Source organism: Mytilus edulis, chromosome 12 (genome assembly GCF_963676685.1).
Source record: "Mytilus edulis chromosome 12, xbMytEdul2.2, whole genome shotgun sequence".
NCBI lineage: Eukaryota > Metazoa > Mollusca > Bivalvia > Mytilida > Mytilidae > Mytilus > Mytilus edulis.
In genome coordinates this window covers 71,090,633-71,113,396 of record NC_092355.1, presented here as the reverse complement: position 1 = coordinate 71,113,396, position 22,764 = coordinate 71,090,633, and the positions used below count along the sequence as shown (strand labels likewise).

Here is a 22,764-nt window from a genome sequence, read left to right as displayed (position 1 = left end):
TCACGCATCGGTATAGGTATAGGGGGGGGGGGTTGAGATTTCAAAAAACATGTTTTAAACCGCCACAATTTTGCGCCTGTCCCAAGTCAGGAGCCTCTGGCCTTTCTTATTTTTGTATAATTTTTCGAAGCTTAGTATGACGTCCATTATCATTTCAATCTAGTACATTTTTGTTTAGGGGCCAGCTGAAGAACCCCTCCGGGTTTAGGAGTTTCTTGCTGCATTGATGACCCATTGGTGGTCTTCGGCCGTTGCCTGCTTTTTGAACGGTTTGGTGTCTCTTTGACAAATCCCTCCTGCGCAGCCGAGAAACAACAAAATAATTTAACAGAAGCTTTATTACAACTATTGTCATAATCTCACCAAATATAAAGTTGCTTCTTGGGTGCGCACATACTTTTTCAATCTAAAATATACTTAAAATTTGATGAAAAAACAAGGAAAATCACGAAATTTAACAAAATATGCAAATTAAGTCATGATTTGTTGCCATGGTAACTTGTTCGATGTCAAATTTGGTTTGTTTTTCTTAGTACCTTATACCTTAGTCAAGTTTTCAGTAATTTAAGAATATGTCTGATAACTTTTAAATTTACAGTAATTTTTGGGCCAAATAAGGGCCTTATTGCCCCTACTATTGAACCTGTATGTTTTATTGACGTCATAAATAAAACTCTACGGAAACACATTGTCAACGTCATAAACAAGGTGATAAACGGTCAGTGACTGTATATCACATATGAATATACGGTCAATGCAATTTGACTGCTCAAATAGCACAGCTGCAGTATATTAGTTAAAATGAAGCTATAATATTCCGATATCGCAATATACCGACACCTAAATGGTCCAACATCCCATTGGTCCGACGTTTCGATCATTTAGGTTATACGCGAACGGGATTTTAACATAAGAAAGCCAAATAAAATGTTCAATATTAGGATAACCTTGTCCTCCGTTTGAAGCGGTGAAACAAGATATAAAAAAGTAATTCTTAGTGCCAAAGTAGCCGAACGTCATCACTAGCGTAATTTAAAAAAAGTACAAACTACTTTGTCAAGTGTTCAAGTGTTCTTTGATTAATTAGATATCTCAAGATACACGGCGGCCGACTAAATTAAAATCAAACACAGTTTGACGTACAATGAATGATCATATTTCCCTTGTGATGTTTTATATTAAAATTGTCAATTTGTTGATATAAATATACTAGTAGCTCTTTACTCATTTTAGTAATTTTAGTAAGTACTCTAGATCTTATCATATCTGATTTAGTGATGTAAATGAAATTGCGGTATGATCCAGACTCAACATATTGCACTACAATAATAAAAAAAAATCTGCCCTATGGTTGTCTGACCTTGAAGCGATTGGCAGGCTTTCAAACTAAAAGGAGACCATACGTTTCCTCAATTTTAATGTACAGCTCATCATGGGACTTTTCTAAACAATTAAAAATACGTCATATGTTATATTTTCCCCTTGCTTCAAATATTTTGTTTCGGATTATTTATATCAAATTTGCAGATATATGTTTGTAAATACGTGCAATCAACTGATATGGAGATATTATAAGATTTAGATAATGCAAGGGCGACTACAGATACATTTGTGTGACTTAATGGTTGAAATTGAAAGACCCCGAGAGAAAATGTTACATAACATACGGTACCGTTAAAATCAAACAAAATTAATTAATACTATGATAGAAATATATTTTGCCAACAGTAATACAGCATTCCTATAAAATTGTTTCGTTTTTGTATTTGTTTTGACTTGATTTTTCTACTGGAAGTATCCGTGAATAGAAATTGTACCCATGACCTTTGACCTCGATTTAAAATAAAATGCACCATAATTTCTTTTGACGACCGGAATATTTAGAAATAACACATTCTTAGCTTTCCAGTGATATATAATATAGCCGTGTGTTAGGTAGGTGCATTAAAAATGTAAATTTGGCTCTCATATCACTCGCCTATTTCTTATGTTGGCGATAATTTCAACAGAAATGTTGACCCCAGTGAACCAAACATACTCTCTTATATATTAAGCAGTGTAATGCAAGTTATAAGTCTAGCATTTTGAATACTGATTATTAACTATATCATGAAATAACCAAATGATCTGTTAACATGTCAATGGTGCAGACAATTACATGAAAAAATGTCATATTTATATTATGTAAAATTGTACGCATTGAACTTTGTCGGAAAAGGAAAAAACCTATCTTATAGTCTTAAGAAATCTTTTTCAGATATTTTGTCGAAACTATGCAACTTGTATTGTATAGTATAATTTGCAAGACAATACATGTTATAACAAGCATAAATTTAGACAAAGGAAGTGAGTGATCTAGGATTAAGCAGGTACAATATGTAACATTAGCCGTATGTATGGGTTTCCCTTTTCTTTTATAGGTGAATGTTTAGTAGCTATTTTACACTCTATCAGTATGTTTCAATTTCTTTGAGGCCTAGATGTACAGATAAAACTTGTTCATATATAGACCGTAAAGCTTTTATGTTTGCATAACAATGATTGTTTGATCTTCGTACTTTGCTGGGGTTTAACATTTTTAAATCGAGCGTCAATGATGAGTCATTTTTACAAACAAATGCATTTTTGCGTACACAAGATTATTCCTGGAATCTATGAGGAGTTTAAAAAATACTACATGCGAACTCATTAATCTATTTCTTTATATTTGTATTTAGCGTGTTAGGCTGGAAATTATCATACCTTTCGTTCTGGGGGAAATATCTGTATACACATTTTTTACAGTCATTTCATTATTTAAACTCACATATGCATACAAACATCAATATCGTGAAGGATTTTGGTCGATTTTAAATAGTGCAGAGTAATCGATTTTTATCTTGCTTTCAGTACAGCTGTGTTCTTAATAATACAAAACGGGAATTAATTGACACGCCCCTTGGTAACAAAATGAGACATAATGCGAATTAGACGGGCAATTGCCATTTGCAATACGAGATGTATAACAATATCTATTTTAGACAATGTAAGTGATTGAGATATATAAGATGATCTCACAGGTATGTATAACGATTTACTGATCCTATATCTGAAATTTCAATACTTTCTGTTAAACTCAATAAGTAATGATCAATAATACATACATTTTGTTTGTAACAGCATGAAAACTTAGACAAAACTCTACACACATACTATAAGACTGTATTGTGTATATTTAAGTGCGACTGAACCAGTTTAGATTATTTTCAGAATTCTTTGATCAATTTTGTTAAATACTTTTGATAGTCATATTAAGGAAGACTTAAAAAAAAAGTATAGTATTTATTCTTCATTGGTGGTAAGAAAATAGTTTTATGAATACGTTTCAAGATGGATTTTCATGTATAATTTTGGTAGTTTAAGACCTATTTTCAAAGAGAGAGAGGTCCTTGGTTTACTGTCTTGCAAATAATTTTGCATTGGCAGAATTGTCTTAGACAATGTTCAAACACACATTTTATAGATACGAGTGTAATAGGTAGAGAATTGTTATCATAAAAGTGAGAGCATTTCAAGATAGTAAGAATTTAACATTTTCAAACTTTGTGTTACATGTACTCATGTGACAGGGGTCATACAGCTACAATTATATTTCCCTTCATCAGTACATTGCATGCTGCATTGTGAAAATGGCTGTACTTATTATCTTATTTAATGCAAACTTTAACCAGGATTTAGTTGGCAACACAATTACTGATTTTACTTCCAAGTAAGCAATTATGTTATTACTTACCAGTATTAAGATAAATAGCTAAACGTTTGAAACGCCTGGATGAAGGATCGGAAGCTTAATCCAATTCCATTTAATCTTCTTGTTGCGTTTATTCAATGTAGCTTTTTGTAATTGTTAACGATCTGTTAAACTGATTGGACTAAATCAAAAGTTAACGCTTATAAAAGAGGGGCAAAAGATACCAGAGGAGCAGTCAAACTTATAATTCGAAAATGAGCTTACATAACTGTCTTTGTCAAGATTGCAATATTTCAGTTTTAAGCTGGAACCTCCACATTTTTACGATGTTCCTCATTGTTTTTGTTTTCTTTTATGGATCGTGACGTTCCTTCTGGCACCATCTTATGTGTTTATATTTCATAGCTCGTTCACTATGTAAAGTTTAAGATTTTAAGGAACGTAATCTATGTGCTACTGATAAATTATAAAGTCAGGAATTTCGTAACATCAAATTACTTTTACTTAAATCTCCCACATCATATAGATTCAAATTTGGTTTCGAGTTTGGTTGTAAATGTACAAACTTATTTCAAACGGGTAAGCACATCATCATTTTACGGAGGTGTTGTTTACTGTGTCCTGGAAATTTAGAAAAGGGATCCAATTAAATTTATCGATTCTTTAAATAAACTTATTTCTAAAAGGTAACCTAACCAACACTTTCTTCTAGCAAAGTTAGATCTACAAATAAGTCAATATGACGAAAATTATTAGTTGATCCTAACATATATGACGTTATTGCCCTGTATAGTAAATTTTTAACATTTTTTGTAACTTTTTGTAATTTTATCAAAAATCATCTCCTCTGAATCTACTAAGACAAGTTGAACAAAACTCACAATTATCATCATCATAGTATCTTGTTTAATAAAATGTGTCCGATGACTCGATTGCAAACCAAGATGCCCGACATGACTAAAAATAGAACATAAGATTAAATGCAGTTTTTGGCTCATATCTCTGAAACCGAAGCATTAAGAGCAAATCTGACTAGGATAAAATTGTTCATTAGGTCAAGTTTATCTGCCTTGAAATTGTCAGACCATCTTAACAACCCGTTTTTGTACTACCCTTGAATTGGTATTTTTAAGAAAATTTTGTATCTTTTGGTTATAATCTTATTATATATTATTATAGATCGAGAGAAACTATAAACAGCAAAACATAAATATCTATCAAAAATACTAGGATTATAATTTAGTACGCCAGACTTGCGTTTTGTCTACACAAGGCTCATCAGTAACGCTAATATTAAAATATGTATCAAGCCAAACAAGTACGAAGTTGAAGAGCAATGATGATCGTAAATTCTAAAAAGTTGTGCCAAGTACGGTCAAGGTAATCTGTATATCTATTCCTGGGATAAGAAAATCCTTAGTTTTAAAAAATTTAAAGTTTTGTAAACAGGAAATTGATAAAAATGACTATACCATTGATATTCATGTCAACACCGAAGTGTTGACTATTAGGCTGGTGATACCCTCGGGGACGAAACATCCGCAAGCAGTGGCATCGACCCAGTGGTGTAAATAGTTATCAAAAATACCACGATTATAATTAAGTACGCCAGACGCGCATTTCGTCTACACAAGACTCATCAATGACGCTATAATCAACATATATAAAGCCAAACAAGTACGAAGTTGAAGAGCAAGGAGTATCCCGAATTCCAAAAAGTTGTGCCAAATACGACTAAGGTTATCTATTCCTGGGATAAGAAAATCCTTATTTAAAAAAAAATCAAAGGTTTGTTAACAGGAAATTTATAATAATGACCACATTATTGATATTCATGTCACCACCGAAGTGTTAACTACTAGGCTGGTGATACCCTATGGGACGAAACGTCTACCAACAGTGGCATTGACCCAGTGGCGTAAACAGTTATCAAACTACCAGGATAATGATTTAGTACGTCAGACGCGCGTTTCGTGTACACACGACACATCAGTGACGTTCATATCAAAATATATATAAAGCCAAATAGGTACGACATTGAGAGCAATGAGGATCCAGAATTGCAAAAAGATGTGCCAAATACGGCTATAAAAGACCTACAAATAAGTCAACATGATCAAGATGGTCAATTAACCCATTAAGGAGCTATTGCCCTTTATAGTAATTTTCTTACAATTTTCATACATTCTGTAAAAGTTCCTTATGGATAGAGATATTTGTAAGCAGCAAGAATTTTTAGTAAAGTAAGCTCTACAAACACATCATCGTCACCAAAACACAATTTTGTCATGAATCCATCTGAATCCTTTGCTTAATATGCGCATATACCAGGGTGGGCGACACAGGCCTTTAAGAGTCGCCAGTTGTCTTTTGTTTAGAGTTTTTTTTTATCTTCTTTTGTTATAAAAAGATACTTTGCATTGAACACTTTGAAAATGCTTTGACATTTATAAAATTGTCTAGGTTATAATAAAGATACTAACAATGACTAATGCGTCAAGGATTATGTGTGTATATAGATGTATATATATTCAATTGTTGACATATATGATCACACTTTATTTTTTAGTTTATTCGATGATTTGTAGATTTTTGTCATTTCGAGCAATGTTTGCGTAATTGTTATATAGCAAAATGTTAAGTAAATATGATATGTTGCCATTAAGTTGATGTTTTGTATACCTTTTTTGGTGATTCATTTGTTTGTGATTTAAGTTGTCTTTGTTTGCTATGATGTCTTTGACTTAAATAAAAATCTGTTTGCCTTCGAGGTGAAAATCATTTTTTCTTACATTAAAAGTTAATATTAATTTCACCTGTTTCAAAAATATGTATTAAAAGATTAAACCTTTATATATGCATTACCAATCAATAAAAGTTGAAAAATTTCACAATTCTTTTAAATTTTAGAACGAAAAATATTTAAATAGATAACAATATGTCTTCATGGGGTTTATAAATATTTGTCTACCTACTTTAGATAAATATTAGGTTTGCATTCGAAATGAGCAGTTTTAAAATGAATATAAACAATAAGACAGATTTCTATTTCGAAAGTATTTACCTTAACATTGGATATCATTTCAATCATTTATTATTTCCATGAATATATACAATTAAATAATTTTCTACGTCAAATTAAGATATCATGCATTTACAGACAAGTATTATTGTACGAGGACTGTGCAGTTAACCATCTGTTTTAGTCAACCATATTATGTAAAGATAAATTGATATAGAAACTCATGATTCAACGATTGTAACCTATGTATTACGTATGTGGTCTTATTTACAGATACCTTTGATTTAAATTATCCAGTCTATCTATTATTCAAGGATAGGGTTATCAAAATATTGTGCTTTGATTATCAGATCAAATATTCAGACCAACTATATCCAAATAAAATCGACAAAATGATAATTAAATTCTGCATGTTTAAATAGGAAATATAAATCTCTTGATAGATTTCTTAAATAATGATAAAATAGATTAAAAACTATTGCATTTGGTTATTGATGAAGCATCTGTTTGAAATTTTTTTAGTGGCAATTCTTTTTCGTCCATTTATATACAAGTGTCTAGAAAATCAACCTAACGATGTTAGAGTAGATTTGATTCGTAACTTCCTCCCCGGCGCCGGGGCTGGAACCTGTACTTTTTATTTCTAACTTCTACGACAACACCGCCTAGCATTGCGCAGAGACCTTATCCCCTCCTCTAACTCTAGCTTATAAAAATAAGCTTTCGTTTCGGGAGGTGTTACCTTGTCGTAGGAATTAAACAAGGATCTCTGTTACAATACACGAAGTATATTCTTTTTAGGGTACAGAAATGATCATTTACTCATCTCTTCAGTATAATTACAGGATGCTAATCTATTTTTAGAAGCATTCAATCACTGTAAATTAATATATGTATATATCTGCCTATGTGTAGTGACAACTGCAAATTATACCTTGTCCATCGGATTTCTTATGATTAAGAAATACCAGGCGTTAGAATATGTATAAAGTGTCTAGAAAATCAACCTAACGATGTTAGAGTAGATTTAAATATATATATATATATATTTAAAATTTTAGACATACACGTATTACATTAGTGAAAAATAAATTCAGAACATCTATTTGTGTGTGTTGTATACTGAATTATTAGAAATATTAGAGGAGCCATTTATAACTAAGTTTGACGCAGTAGATAGATAGATAGATAGATAGATAGATAGATAGATAGATAGATAGTTTATTCTCATAATGTGTATGAGATAATTGAACTTGATACACCAGCTCTTGAACTTTTTTTTTTACATCTGTCAATATATTCTTTTTATCATATGTTTTTGAAGTTACATAAAGCAATTTCAGGTTCAAAAGTGTCTTAGATTTGTATAAACTAGAAAATGTTTCTATAAGACAAATGATGTCCTGCCAAAAATGTAGGTCACGGTAATCCAGCTGTTGATAAAGTGTGCGGTACATGTAATAAAAAAATAATACTGCGGTGGTGGTATATCCCTACAGGTTTCTGTAAAATAAACTGTAAGCCAAAGACAATTAGTCATAAAATGTAGGTCATAGTGACTTTAAAATCTTAATGTACTACTAGTTTATAAGGGGTCTGTGATGAATAAATAATATCAATATAATACCATGAGTTTTGAGAAATTGGACTAAATGGAAAACTTAATTGGATAGGGAGGTATATACTTATGGAAGGAAAAGAACAGATTGATACAATCCATCAATATTGTGGCAGGCATAATGAAGTTCAATCAGGGTATCTACTTTAGCTATAAATAACAACATGTTGTTAACACGTGTAAGTGACACAATTATTCATTTATAAGCATATTTCAGTTCCCATGCATTAATTGTCCACATTATAAAAATTCCAAAAACAACTGCTCGTAACCAATTAAAAATTGATGAAAGCATGGTTTGAAAAGCAGCAGACCAACTTGGAATTTTTCGAAAAACCGAAGAGTTTCATATCCCAGGCATAGATTAATTACTGTAGCCGTATTTGGCACAACCTTTTGGAATTTTGGATCCTCAATGCTCTTGAACTTGTTTGGCTTTATAAATATTTTGATATGACCGTCACTGATGAGTCTTATGTAGACGATACGCGCGTCTGTCGTACTAAATTATAATCCAGGTACCTTTGATAACTATTTACAGGCTTATTTCATTCATATTACGTTATAACGTTTCACAGAGCAACTTTTTTTCCCTGTTCTGCAAACAATTTTATGCAAATATGCTAAGATCATTTACAGATGGTGTCGAATATCCGTCGAATAATCTTCAACAAATGTAAAGACAATACTTACATTAGAGTGTAACTTTTTCTTTTGTTTACAAAACATGTACATTTTACAAATATTTCCCGGTTCTTTTCTAGTGTAAACATGTTGTGCAACTGCTTCATAGGCTACTCAAATGAAGATGGTGTCCTATAAAATGTCTAATTTTTTATCTTCGTTTCAATATTCATAATAAGCACCCCACGTGTTCTATTATTATGAATTATCGTGTTATTGTCTCCAGTCGCCTGCTAGAACTTGCCATTTTCCTAAAAAGGGAAGTGCATTTTCAACTCTGAAAATTGCAATAATAAAATTAAAATATAAACAGTTTTCAATAGCAACACTCTTTCGTAACATATACAAATTAAATAGATTATTAATGATAATCAAAATGAATTGTTATTGCCAATTATGATAATATGCCGTCTTCCGATATAATTGCACAACTTCCTGTGCAGTAACAACGAATATGTTAAACTGCGAGTTCCCCTAACAAAAAGGTAGCGTCATATCTGTTTAGGCTTGGTTTGTACTTTTGAATGAACATATTTTTCTTTATTTTCCGCAAATTTTTAAATTTAACCTTGTTGGTCTGATATTTCAACGAATTATATACAGAGACTGTGTTTTGGTACTGGCTTTCAAATGTAGAAAATGGTGGATTAAACCTAGTTTTAAAGCACTAAATCTCTCACTTGTACGACAGTCGCATCAAATTTCATCATATTGACAAGGATGCGTGAACAAAGTGTCGCCCATAGGGATACAACAACAACACGAACCCCATCAAAAACTGGGGTTGATTTCAGGTTCTCCGGACGGCTAGCAGATCCTGCTCCACATGAAGCACACATCGTGTTGCTGATGTGATTACAAAGCCGGTGAATATGCTAATTATGTAGGTCACATTCGTGAACAGGCTTGTAGTTACGACATAAGTTACTTATCCGATATCATCTGTATAACGGATATTCCATAAAGGTCAACCAACTTGTGATGGCATCAGTAAAATACACGAATTTATAATTTCAACTTCATTTTTGGAACTCTTGATTAAAAAAAAAAGATCACAATTGAGAAGCTGAAATCATCTACACTAAGTAACAGATACACATGTGTATGCTGATAATTAAGTCTTAGTGAATATGTTTTGTTTTAATTCTTTATTTTCATAACTATTTTTAAATAGTATGTCAAAAGTTTTGTGATTAAACATATTGCCTGAACAAAGAAAAACAATTGAAATGAAGAGATACAGATGTAACAAGAAGATAATTAGTAGATTTGATTGAAGGATAAGTTTAAAATATACTTAAAAATATAAATGCATTATTATCATGTCTGCCATTTATTTAAAAAAAAAATGGAATATATTGAAAATTTTAGAAACATATGTATTCATTAACGAGTATCTAATTAAATTTATTTTCAAAAATATTCATTGACAAATTATAATTGTTTTTGTGTTGTTTTTTTCATTGCAATTAAATTCCAAATTAAATCTTGTAATTAAAGAAAAAAAACTTTATACATCTATGTTACACATTATAACCAAATCTAGTTTGGGTTTCAACAAAAAAAACTGTAACAAAAATATCACTCTTCGATTAGAATCATATGATCGAAAGTTCAATATGGAAATTCTTTTTACATCAAAATTAACAGATGTAAATCTCGACCCAAAGTGAAAAATGCCAGGCAGTACTCCAGTTTAGCAATTGAACAAAAATATTACCGTCAGAAATACTTGTGACTGGGAATCGAAAATGATTTATTTTTTTTCAATTAAAAGTTTTATACTTAAATGAAAAGAAAAAATAATTACAAAGTTGATGTTGCCAACAAATAGAGACCGCTTTATTTTTGTATCCAATTGTGACTGTGCTGTAGGTAATAATACTCCGAACAGCTAAACATGTTTAAATGCAGTTCATTTTGGTATGACAGTTTGCTTTTTTCAAGGAGTCAGGGACAGAGGACACCTGATCATATTATTTTCCTACAATTTGAACCATTTTGTGGATCAGTTTTAGTTATAGCATTGAAACTGACAATATAAAACAAGGGTTTAATTATGAGTTTTGGTTCAATGCCGTTTCATATACAACGAGTTCTTCTTAAAACACAGTTGCTATTGAGCATAGAAGACAATATGAACCAGAAAAAATTGAGAAGTCCCAGTGATGATTAACGAATAAATTTTTAAACGTGGAATATTTGTGTCAAAATCAATTCCCTTTCCTGTGGCAGTGTTTCTCCAGGTTGATTAACAGAAAACAAAACAGTAAAAGTACATTGCACAATGAACTGTTCACTCCTATAGATGTTCCTTACATTTAATTACTTGTCTGAAGTAAATGGGAAGTAAGTGTTGAGCCAAAAAACATTATTTTTACTTTCAACTACAACAACAAATGTTTTCATCAAGGAACAAGTACTATAATTGTATTTATTTTCGCAGTGTATTCATTTTCACGAATTTCGCGGTTGGGTTATTCATTGTTATTATCGCAAAAATAAAGACACGCAAATCTAAATCAAACCTTTAAACTAAAAGGCAATAATTATAAAATCGCGAAAATAAATACCCGCGAATGTGTTTGAAATACACAATTCGCGGAAATAAGTACCCGCGAAAAAAAGGTAAAAGTACAGTATGTGATTTTTACATATTTAAAGATCAGATTCAAAGAAATTCAAAAATAAATGTGTGTTTCATTTCGAACAAGCAGATCATATTTATTCATAATTATTGTTTTGGACCTTTCATTCACCAAGCTTGTTATTGATATTTTATCTCTCATAACAAAGATCATAGAAAACTACACTTCGTTTGTTTGGTGTCTATTGTTTGAGGATTTTTCCGTTGTAATTTGTTTTACTGCAATTGCCCATTTCATTTTTCAACTTCCCTTTTTAATATGGAAACACATATCCACCTTATGAAGATTATGCAGGTTCACAACAACATAGCATTTTAATGAATAAAAACGTGCATCGGGACTAAACACATTTATTCAAAAACCAGTTGTTGGCATGACACGGGTTATGTTCTTCTCATATATGTTATGATGGTATAATACTAAACCCCTAACGGGAAGGATTGTGCCTGAAGTTCATATGATGAAATCATAATCTTTCAGTCAGTTTAATTGAAGTCTGGAGCTGGCATGTCAGTTAACTGCTATTAGTCTATTGTTATTTATGTATTATTGTCATTTTGTTTATTTTCTTTGGTTACATCTTCTGACATCAGACTCGGACTTCTCTTGCACTGAATTTTAATGTGCGTATTGTTATGCGTTTACTTTTCTACATTGGCTAGAGGTATAGGGGGAGTGTTGAGATCTCACAAACATGTTTAACCCCGCTGCATTTTTGCGTCTGTCCCAAGTCAGAAGCCTCTGGCCTTTGTTAGTCTTGTATTATTTTAATTTTAGTTTCTTGTGTAATTTAGTATTAGTATGGCGTTCATTATTAATGAACTAGTATATATTTGTTTAGGGGCCAGTTGAAGGACGCCTCCGGGTGCGGGAATTTCTCGCTACATTGAAGACCTGTTGGTGACCTTCTGCTATTGTTTTTTTTTCTATGGTCGGGTTGTTGTCTCTTTGGCACATTCCCCATTTCCATTCTCAATTTTATATTATAATTTGTAAACAAGTAATCAACACACTGTAATGCTAAATACATGTATATAGGTTATAGATGAGATGCTGTGTTTGTTGGACCTGATCTACAGTACTGCCACCTTTGTTATCATTAAAGGCGAGTTTTTGACACCAATGTTCCTCATTGTCAAAATATTGTTAGAGCAGTCATCACTGTGTCACAATCTCGAAACAAACAAATATTTAACAGAGAAGCACAAAAACATCTATCAAATTTAACAACCACATTCGTTGCTTGCATATATATATATGTATTTTAAATCAACCCATAAAGGATTGGAACATTTGAAGTCCTGTGACTGCCTTCACATCATCTCTTAATGTAATATCGTTTTTGACGTCATAAAATGTAAACGTCCCACAGGAAGAAATAAAAAAAAATAATTTGGTTCAAAGTATTTTCTAAATTTTAATTTCACATAGGGAATGGTGGTATACAGGGTAGAAAAATCAAAAGGTTAGTTAGAACTAATTTCAGAAAAAGACAAAGATTTGAAATAACTAGTATCCAGAAGTTGTTAAGAAGTTATAAGAATCCACATATACATTGCCATTAAAGTGCGAGGTTTGGCATGCCACAAAACGAGGTTCAACCCACCATTTTTTTCTTTAAAAATGTCCTGTACCAAGTCAGGAACATGGCCATTGTTTTATCATAGTTCGTTTCTGTGTGTGTAACATTTTTACGTTGTGTTTCCGTTGTGTCGTTTGTTTTCTCTTATATTTTAGTGTGAAATTCACATTACTATAAGACGTGTCACGGAACTTTTCTATCCCAAATTCATGTATTTGGTTTTGATGTTATATTTGTTATTCTCATCGGATTTTGTCTAATGCTTAGTCCGTTTCTGTTTGTGTTACATTTTAATGTTGTGTCGTTGTTCTCCTTTTATATTTAATGCGTTTCCCTCAGTTTTTAGTTTGTTACCCCGATTTTGTCTTTTGTCCTTGGATTTACGAGTTTTGAACAGCGGTATACTACTGTTGCCTTTATATATAGTTAAAACCACAACTTGAGTGAACTGTTTCAGTCGTTCAAAGTATTTTCGAAGTAAATTAAGATCGAATAATAACATAGTGGCATTGTAATAGAGCAATAACAAAATGGCGGAGTCTTTAAAAGTACAGAGTCACGTCATATGACGGGAAAACTTGCCACGCCAACCCCCTTAATTCGAAATAACAAAAAGGGTAATTTAATTAAATGAACATACACTTTCAATGTTCCTTTTGTGATGTTTTCAATCTATGTTCAAACTATTTATCTTCTGATTTAACTGGTCCAAATATACCTACTATTCGCGGATCAAAGCAACTTAAGAATGATAATAAGTGTCCATCGATTCAAGAAAGACACATTAATCAATTGTTAGTGTTTCAGAAAAAATTCAAAAGGCAAAACATGCGTATATTATGTAGTTGTCACGTAATCTATCTTCCAACATATAAATTATTAGTTATACCACTTTACAGTTTGGTCTGTGATATCCATTTGACGTGGTTCGGTACTTATATATCCCAATAATGTGTTAATTGCATTATCTTTCATTTTTGCTGGTGTGTTTTGAAATTTCAGGTTGTAGGTGACAGGTCTTACATATGAATATTATATATGTAATAAGGTCATATAAGGGGAGTTTATACATATAAAATATACCCAATGACTGCTAAATTTAATAAGATTTATTTCTTACAGTACAAGTATTTTGTCAGTATTTAATTTTGTCGGTTTCTTTTTTTTTTAATTATCTTCAAATTCTATAATCATCATTTTAATACACATACATGTACCCATCTTTTGATGCTTACTATACTGCTCAATTGCTAATAATAGTTCTAAACATTGATTCTAGTGAAGTTAAAGTAATGAAAACTTCAAATTGATATAGGCTGAACTGGGTCAATAGAACGCATTAATCTGTCTTAATCCAGTTACATAAACAATAAAATTCCTTTCAGTGGACATTCAAATTCTTTGATGCTGTAATTCAGAAATTATTGGCTTTAAATAATTACATGCCCTTGTTTGCCTAAACAGAAGCATCTAGCATCTCTATCATTTATCTGGTTTCTCAACTGTCAAGTCAAACACGGTAACTTTATTTCTTTGAAACTTTTCTTGAGGTGAGCAACAAGAAAAAAACACACTTTCAAAACAGAAGTGTGTCCATCTGCTTGAACGGCAATTTTCTGTATTTCTGTTTGGTCTCCCCAACTATAATGGTTTGACAGAGACAACACACAATTATCAAGTTTACGTATAATTTCTCCAATACAGAAGTGACGTACTTAGATACTGAGGTGTAGAAAGGGAAGCGTTTTAAATCGAGTGACGTCCTAGATTTCAGGTTTTATATCTTAATTAGTATCTTCTAATTACAAGTGCACATCTTAGACATTTTTTTTCAAATTATTATAACAAGTGAAACAAGTCATCACAGAAGAAACAAAAGCAACGAAACTAATCTTAACGAACACCATATCGGACTTTATAGAAATAAACTAATAAAAAGAGGTTACGATAAGTTTCAAAGTGCTAAAGATATTACAGAATAGATGTGAAACACAAGATTAAAAGATGCAGTACTCTGTTCCGAAAACTCGCAACCTACAAACTGCAACCCACAACCTGCAACTTGCAACCAGCTAGTCCTATAACATATGACCATGGGGGCATTATTGACCTTTTCTATTTACTGTTCTGATATATATTTTTTTATACTAGCATAACAAATAAAAAAAAAATAAATGAAAATATCAGTATAAAAACAATAAAAATTGAATACGTCATAATAACATGACAGAGAGTTTTGTTTCGGAATATTCTAGATAAATATACAAAAACAAATTTTAGACAATGTACCCTCCTAAGCCTGGAAGTGGGTAGTCACATATAGTTAACGGCGTTTTTCTCACAATGACGTTCTACCTCCATAACCCTGGACATGTCGTGGCTGGTCACATATGTTGTAGGACTAGCAACCCGCAACATGCAACTTGCAACCTGCAACTTGCAACCCGCAACCTGCAACCTGCAACCCGCAACCCGCAACCTGCAACCTGCATTTAAGACAATTTCGTATTAACATGGTTAAAGTCTAGGAATATAACATGTTTTGACCATTTAATACCATATAGATACAATGTAGTATAGACTTTGGGAACATATGAGCCCTCTTGTACTAAACAGTGTTTTTACAAAAAGATATTATAACTTGTTTCGACCCCTTATACAAGGGATATTTATAACAGTAAGGGGTTGTTCTGAACCTGATTATAACTTCGATGAAGAATTGTCTCATTGTCAGTCACACATACATAGACCAGATGTATTAATCAATTATTTCTTGGTGAACAGGGAAAAATACTTTATAAATTAAAGAAATGTCAAAAGTAAAATCAAGTTTTATTATAGTAAAAACCTAATGTTTTATGTTTACAAAAAAAATATATAATCGCTCGGCTTTACTTTTTAAACTTCGCCTCAAAAATTAGCAAAATATTTTGTTATTAAAATTTTCAAATCGCTCGTTCACCCCAATTTTTGGAGTCCCAAAATCCGTAGAAAAAGAAATTAAATTGGTGTGGCCTTACATAACTTTTTTCTTATTTTTTAACCCTGCACACTATCATTCCCTATGTGAAATTATAATTGTTTTGAATATACATTGAAAGACAAAATTTCTTCCTATGTGACGTTGACATTGTCGGACGTCAAACACGTGAAACAATGCACTAGTTTATTTTTTTAATTTGATAGATGCTTTGTGTGCTCTTTTTGTAAATGTTTGTTGGTGTTTAGATTGTTACACAGTGATGACTGCTGTAACCATATTTACAAATAACGGAATTTGATGCGACTATCATACAAGTGAGAGGTTTATCGCTATAAAACCAAGTTTAATCCAATTTTGTTTTATATTTGAAAATGCCTGTACAAAGTCAGGAATATGACAGTTGTTAGTTATCCATTCGTTTGATCAGTTTGATAATTTGATTTTGCCATTTGATTAGGAACTTTCCGGTTTGAATTTTCCTCGGAGTTCAGTGTTTTTGTGATTTTACTTTTTCCTGGGATAGCATTGTACAGACTTTAAAATGTATAAGTACAGCTCTTAAGTTTCTCGCAGGTACTGATTAATTTGATTCCCTTATCAAATAATCAACATTCAGTATATACATTGTCGGAAAATACAACATTTATGTGTATGCGCTTTAAAAACAGGACTAAAAGCTGGACTCTCCTGTTTCTTAGCGAGTACAAATAAGTATAAATTTTCCGTCATTGTACAGATATTGTTTAATCCTTACTCTTGAAACTTTAGTTAATAAAATCTTAATTATTGTTTATATTTTGAATGAATACTTAATTTAACCACGGACCGCGAAAAGGACCCTAAATAAAAATCGACACCAGCGCTTTCTTAAAATGGAAGAAGAGTCACAGAGGACATCTCCGTAAATTTTTTTGTATCTTTTTAAAATAAGTTTTGTTGAATTATTTTTGGAAATGAAAACCCTGACTAAATAATTGACCAGTAATTTGTTGGTTGCTTTTATGTTGTTTTTTTTTCACAGATGTATCCTCATCCGTCTTTGGTTATCAAAATTGACCTCTTGTATTGTTCGTATTCTTTCTGACATCATTTTCAGCTACAATTATAACGATTGTTTTCTAAGTAATGCTAACAAATGATAGATCATGCCCCAATACAAGGCCTATTTATAACAATGAATATGGGAAGCAGAACAAAGGACGACGTTACCTCATGTTATTTGTTCAACAATTTAATCGTGTGTCCGATACGCACTTTGTTCGTAATGATGTATTCATGTTATAAAAGAAAATTAGAAAGAGTTTTTGCAAAAGGAAATTTTGAGACAAAATTATTATGTTCGGTAATATTAAAAAACTGCAAGGGACAATAAATAAAAAAAATAATCGAAAAAAGAGCGACATGACCTTTTAGGAAAAACAAGGTAAAAGGGAGGACAGTTCACTGGTAGTATCGTGTAGAGAAACAACAGTCGCTTGAAAATTCCGATGTTCAAAATAATTTTAAATGATTGCACGCTGTTATCTCTTCATTTTTTCCTATTTATTATATATTCGAGTGCGAGTGAACCTGTCTTCAATTGTTTTTCCTTTTTTGTATTCACCGAGTAAGAAATAAAACCCAAGAAAAACAATAATCTAAAACGAGATGGCTAAATTTTGACATATAATATATATAAAACTTGCCATCATTCTAATTAAATGCTATTACTATATCCTTTTCGAAATCCACACTGAACATGCTGAAGCCGAATATTTCTGAATAGATATTTGATTTTAATCAAAAGTTTGAATGACTTGCTGCCCTTTATGCAAAAACCGCTAGGTTTAGTTTAAACATAATTATTTATAGTGGATTGGGAAACAAGTTTTGCAACTTATATTAATCCCTTTCCACTTTGCAGGTGCGAGTGCTGCCTTGTAGCGGCATTAGCCTAATCTTTTTCGAAATCTACAAGGGTGTCTTTAACGTGCAAGAGATATGACTCTCTCTTAACACGGGTCAGCCATTTATCGTCCCCTTCCGACAGACTATCATCGTTTCTTCAAGACCATACTCACAGATAGTATCAAGGGAGAGCCCAAAATTGAGTTCGCACGAAACTTAATTCATTACCCCTTTCAAAACTTCATTCTCTGTTCAATTTATGTTTGGAATCCATTGTTACAAACCCTCATTCAAACCAATACAAAATTACAACTATAATTTCGGATATTGCAAGTCACAGACTTTTCAAACCAGTCCGCATTGGCAAAGATGAAAAAGAGAAAAGATATTTCCTTAATCTTTCCTTTGCCAACAAAGGTATCGATGGCGTCAACTTAGGCAATATCCTTCATCATAAATTAGTTCAATCGAAAATACCTCCTTATTTCAAAGACCAGTCTGTACCAATCATTTCTTATACCTATACCAAACCTATTGCAACTAAAATTTTCAATTACAAACACGTTTTGCAGGATCTCGATATTGTCGACTTCAAGTCTAAACCTCCTGATTGCACTTGTGTTAGATCACAATTCATATATAATCCTGCTGGTCACGTTATTACCGGTAACCTCAACATTGTTAGTAACACTTCTCTACGAAATGTGTTATCGAAAGGTCCGAAATATCTTGAGCCTAAATCCATCAATTAGAAACACAACTTTATAATTTTGATGGATTCAGTTAAGGATTATACAAGGCAATGGGCTAAGCGCGGGAAGGAAGACGTAGACACTCTTTCCGAATGGATTAAGGCAGTGAGGTCGTTGATACAAACCAGAATTAAGAAACTGAATTGGTCTATCAATGCCCATGCTACATCAATCTTTAAAAACCTAAATGTTGCAAAACACCTATCCTACCTCCATGACAAATATCTTGTTGTCCCCGCAGATAAAGCCCATAACAACATCGTGTTTGTGTGTAAAACTCATTACATAAACTGCCTGATAAACGAATTAGGTATGAACAATTCACTTGGAAACTAAACATATACCCTCACGACACTTACCAAAGAGGAAATCCTTGGTAATCATAGGTCTGTTCTGTGTTCCTTTGGAATTTCAACCAAAGATAAAGAAATGGATCTTCCATCACTGTATTGGATACCTAAACTACATAAGTGTCCTTACAAACAATGGTATATTGCTGGGTCTTCCAAGTACTCCACGAAACCTTTTTCCAAATTATTAACATCTATTTTATTAGCAATCATAGACGGGCTTCAAAGTTATTTTGAAACTGCCTATTCTAGAGGGGGCGTGAATCAGATGTGGATACTTAAAAATTAGAGTTCATCTTGTAACAGTATTCAAGCATTTGACTTTTCTACTCCTTACACAAGTATTCCACATTCCAAAAAAAGAGACAAATTGAAAGAGTTGGTATTGCTTTGCTTCATAAAAAAGAATGGTCAGCGTAGGTACACGTATCTTGTCTTAGGGAGGGATAAATCCTACTTTGTAACGGATCACTCTGATTCAAACAAAAAATTCTCTGAAACTGATATAAGCAAGATGCTTGATTTCTTGATTGACAACATATTTGTTACGTTCGGAGGACGTGTTTTTCAACAGACTGTCGGCATTCCAATGGGAACAAACTGTGCTGCTCTACTTGCCGAGGGTCGGTTGAAAACAAAACATTACGACAAAAGAGATGATTTCAGCATTCCAATTGTGAACTTTCCATTTTTAATTAGCAACATTCCAGCAGCACCTGCATACTGGGTATATATCTCCCAATTGATACAATATTCCCGTGCTTGCATTTCCTATCATGATTTTCTTGATAGAGGGTTGCTGCTCACAAGAAAGCTATTAAACCAGGAGTTCCAAATGGTGAAGTTGAAATCATCCCTTCGTAAATGTTACGGACGCCATCACGAATTGGTTGACCGTTATGGAATAACCGTTTCACAAATGATATCGGATATGTTCCTTACCTCGTAACTACAATCCCCTTCCCTTTCATGATTGAGACCTTCTGAATTAGACTATTTATCGGATTTGTTATCACATAAGCAACACGACGGGTGCCACATGTGGAGCAGGATCTGCTTACCCTTCCGGAGCACCTGAGATCACTCCTAGTTTTTTGGTGGGTTTCATGTTGTTTATTCTTTAGTTTTCTATGTTGTGCCATATGTGCTGTTGTTTGTTTGTCCTTTTAATCTTTAGCCATGGCGTTGTCAGTTTGTTTTAGATTTATGAGTTTGACTGTCCCTTTGGTATCGTTTGTTCCTCTTCTTGAAACTGTTACAACCCAATCACTATAAACGATATGAATTTCTTCATTTTTTCATTAAAAATATAATTCAATCGTCTTTATCCATTTTGAAGCACAAAACACATGTAAAGGTATACACAAAAACTTTTTAGAGTATTCCTTGCCACGCAAAAATCATGATACGCATACGCTGTGATTAATCTTCATGTAGCAATAAATGTTATTTATCTTCAGCTGTTCTTTCTTTTTGTCTATTGTTTAAGTTGAGCTTCTGTTTAAAGGGACCAACATGCAGGATACATTTTAATATAAGGAAAGTTTATTTACTACACAATTTTCCACCTGATGAAAAAAAAAATGTTCACCTTTTTTGACGTGTAAGACAATGTTTTAAGAAATATATAAGCCTCTAACAGTCCATTCTGTAAAATATTGAACAGGTCTTTGGCCTGCGGCCTCATCCTGTCTAATATTTTTCAGAATGAACCGTTAGAGGCTTGTATCCTTTACATAATATATTTTGCCATCTCAGTAGTTTTGACATAGAAAAGTGTCAGACATAAATTGAATGATTATGCAAAGTATGGTTGTGTAACAGTAGATCTGGTGCTTGATACAATGTTAGAAACCGCCCTGACAGTCCCGTCTATGCTTTACTATATCAGATGATTTTTTAGACACGACTCAAACTTTATTTGATATAGTTGAATGAACTAATGCAGTAGTACCTCGAAATCAGTCGATGCAATTGATTAATTAAGCATTAATTTTGCTATCATGGCTCTGATTTGTAAGATATGTCAGAAATAAACGAATCACAGTGACTATGATTTATATCGTTTCTTGTTTCTTTGTTTCAGAAAACAGAAGAAATTTTAGTAACAGTATCCTGAATTATCAACTCACAATACAGTTGATCATTATAGAAGCTAGCAACTATCTAACCTTCATATATTTCGGAAAAACGAACTATTTTTCTAAATAGCAATAATACCGTGTTCTATTTATTTGCAGAATAAATAGTAAATACTCACACCACATATATCTATGTTTTGTTTATTCTGACTTTATAAGGACCAAACTATTACGAGTATTATTGTTCTCACTAACATATGATGAGCAAGACAATGTGTGTCATGACTTATGCTAGCTAAAGAAATTTGCATACTTTTTTTAAAGTCGGTTTGTATCGATAAAAACAAAATGAGCGATTATAAATCTGTTTTAGTTAAAAATAACACAGCAGACTGTGACAGTATATTATACATATATTCACGATTTGACCCAATATGTTGGATGTCGTCTTCATCTAAGATCTTAAAACCTGGACAGCCATATCTGTATCGTTCCGAAGACGGATTCAAATTTGAGATTAAATTAATTTACCAACAGAGTAAGAAAACAGTGGTCGATGTCAGGAAATGGAAAAAGGATCTACATTTTACTGTTTTTAATATTAGTGATGTGAGAGAAAGTGATTTAGAAGACCATGCATTCGAAAAAACAATTTGTATACGGAAAATAAACGTTGAAAAAGAAACATCAATAGACGGGGGAAGGAATCTTTATGAAATACTCAAGCTTAACTTTGACGAAATACAAAAATTAGGCAGAAAAGAACAAGATGAAAAAATAAAGCATGCGTTCCACAGAGAAATTCGACGTTGGCATTCTGACTCCGCAGGAGAACTAGGTGATCATGGCATGGCACACGAAGTGTTAGTTGCTTACGACCTCCTTAGAGATCACGAAAAGAGAGCTGAATATCATAACTTAGCTAATTACAGCAAAGGTTGGTTTTCAAAAGCTAGATGGAAATCAATTTTTCGTACTGAATGTGAGACAAAAGAACAAAAATTCAAATACAGAAAGCGATTGGCCATGATGGCGTTATCATTTGGTATAGGTATAGGTGGATTGGTACTAAGTGTACTGACTGCTGGGGCGGCAGCACCTGCTGTAGTAGGGATTTGTGGGACTTTAGGGGCAGGCTGTCTTGGAGGAGGTCTTCAAAGTTTTTTAAGAGCCAGTCTGCCATAAAACCATGCAAAATCTCATATTTCGTCCAAATTGGTAGTTACAACTTGGCAACATTATATATATTTCCAAAATCTTTGGGTATTTAGGAGTTAAGATGAAAATTTTTTTTTTTGTTAATTCACACTATTTCCCTTTTAACAGCCTTATTTGCATATTTGGGAATTATTTTTAAAAAATGCAAAAAAAATCACCATATTTAGGTACTTTTTAAAGGTCTGGATAATTGATATATCTCTTAAATA

General features: G+C 32.4%; 1 protein-coding gene across 1 annotated transcript in view; it reads right to left on the bottom strand.

Moving 5' to 3' along the window:
- Positions 1–22,764, bottom strand: part of LOC139499281 (uncharacterized) — a 740,979-nt gene that overhangs the window by 629,664 nt on the left and 88,551 nt on the right. The gene's annotated exons all lie outside the window — the stretch shown is intronic.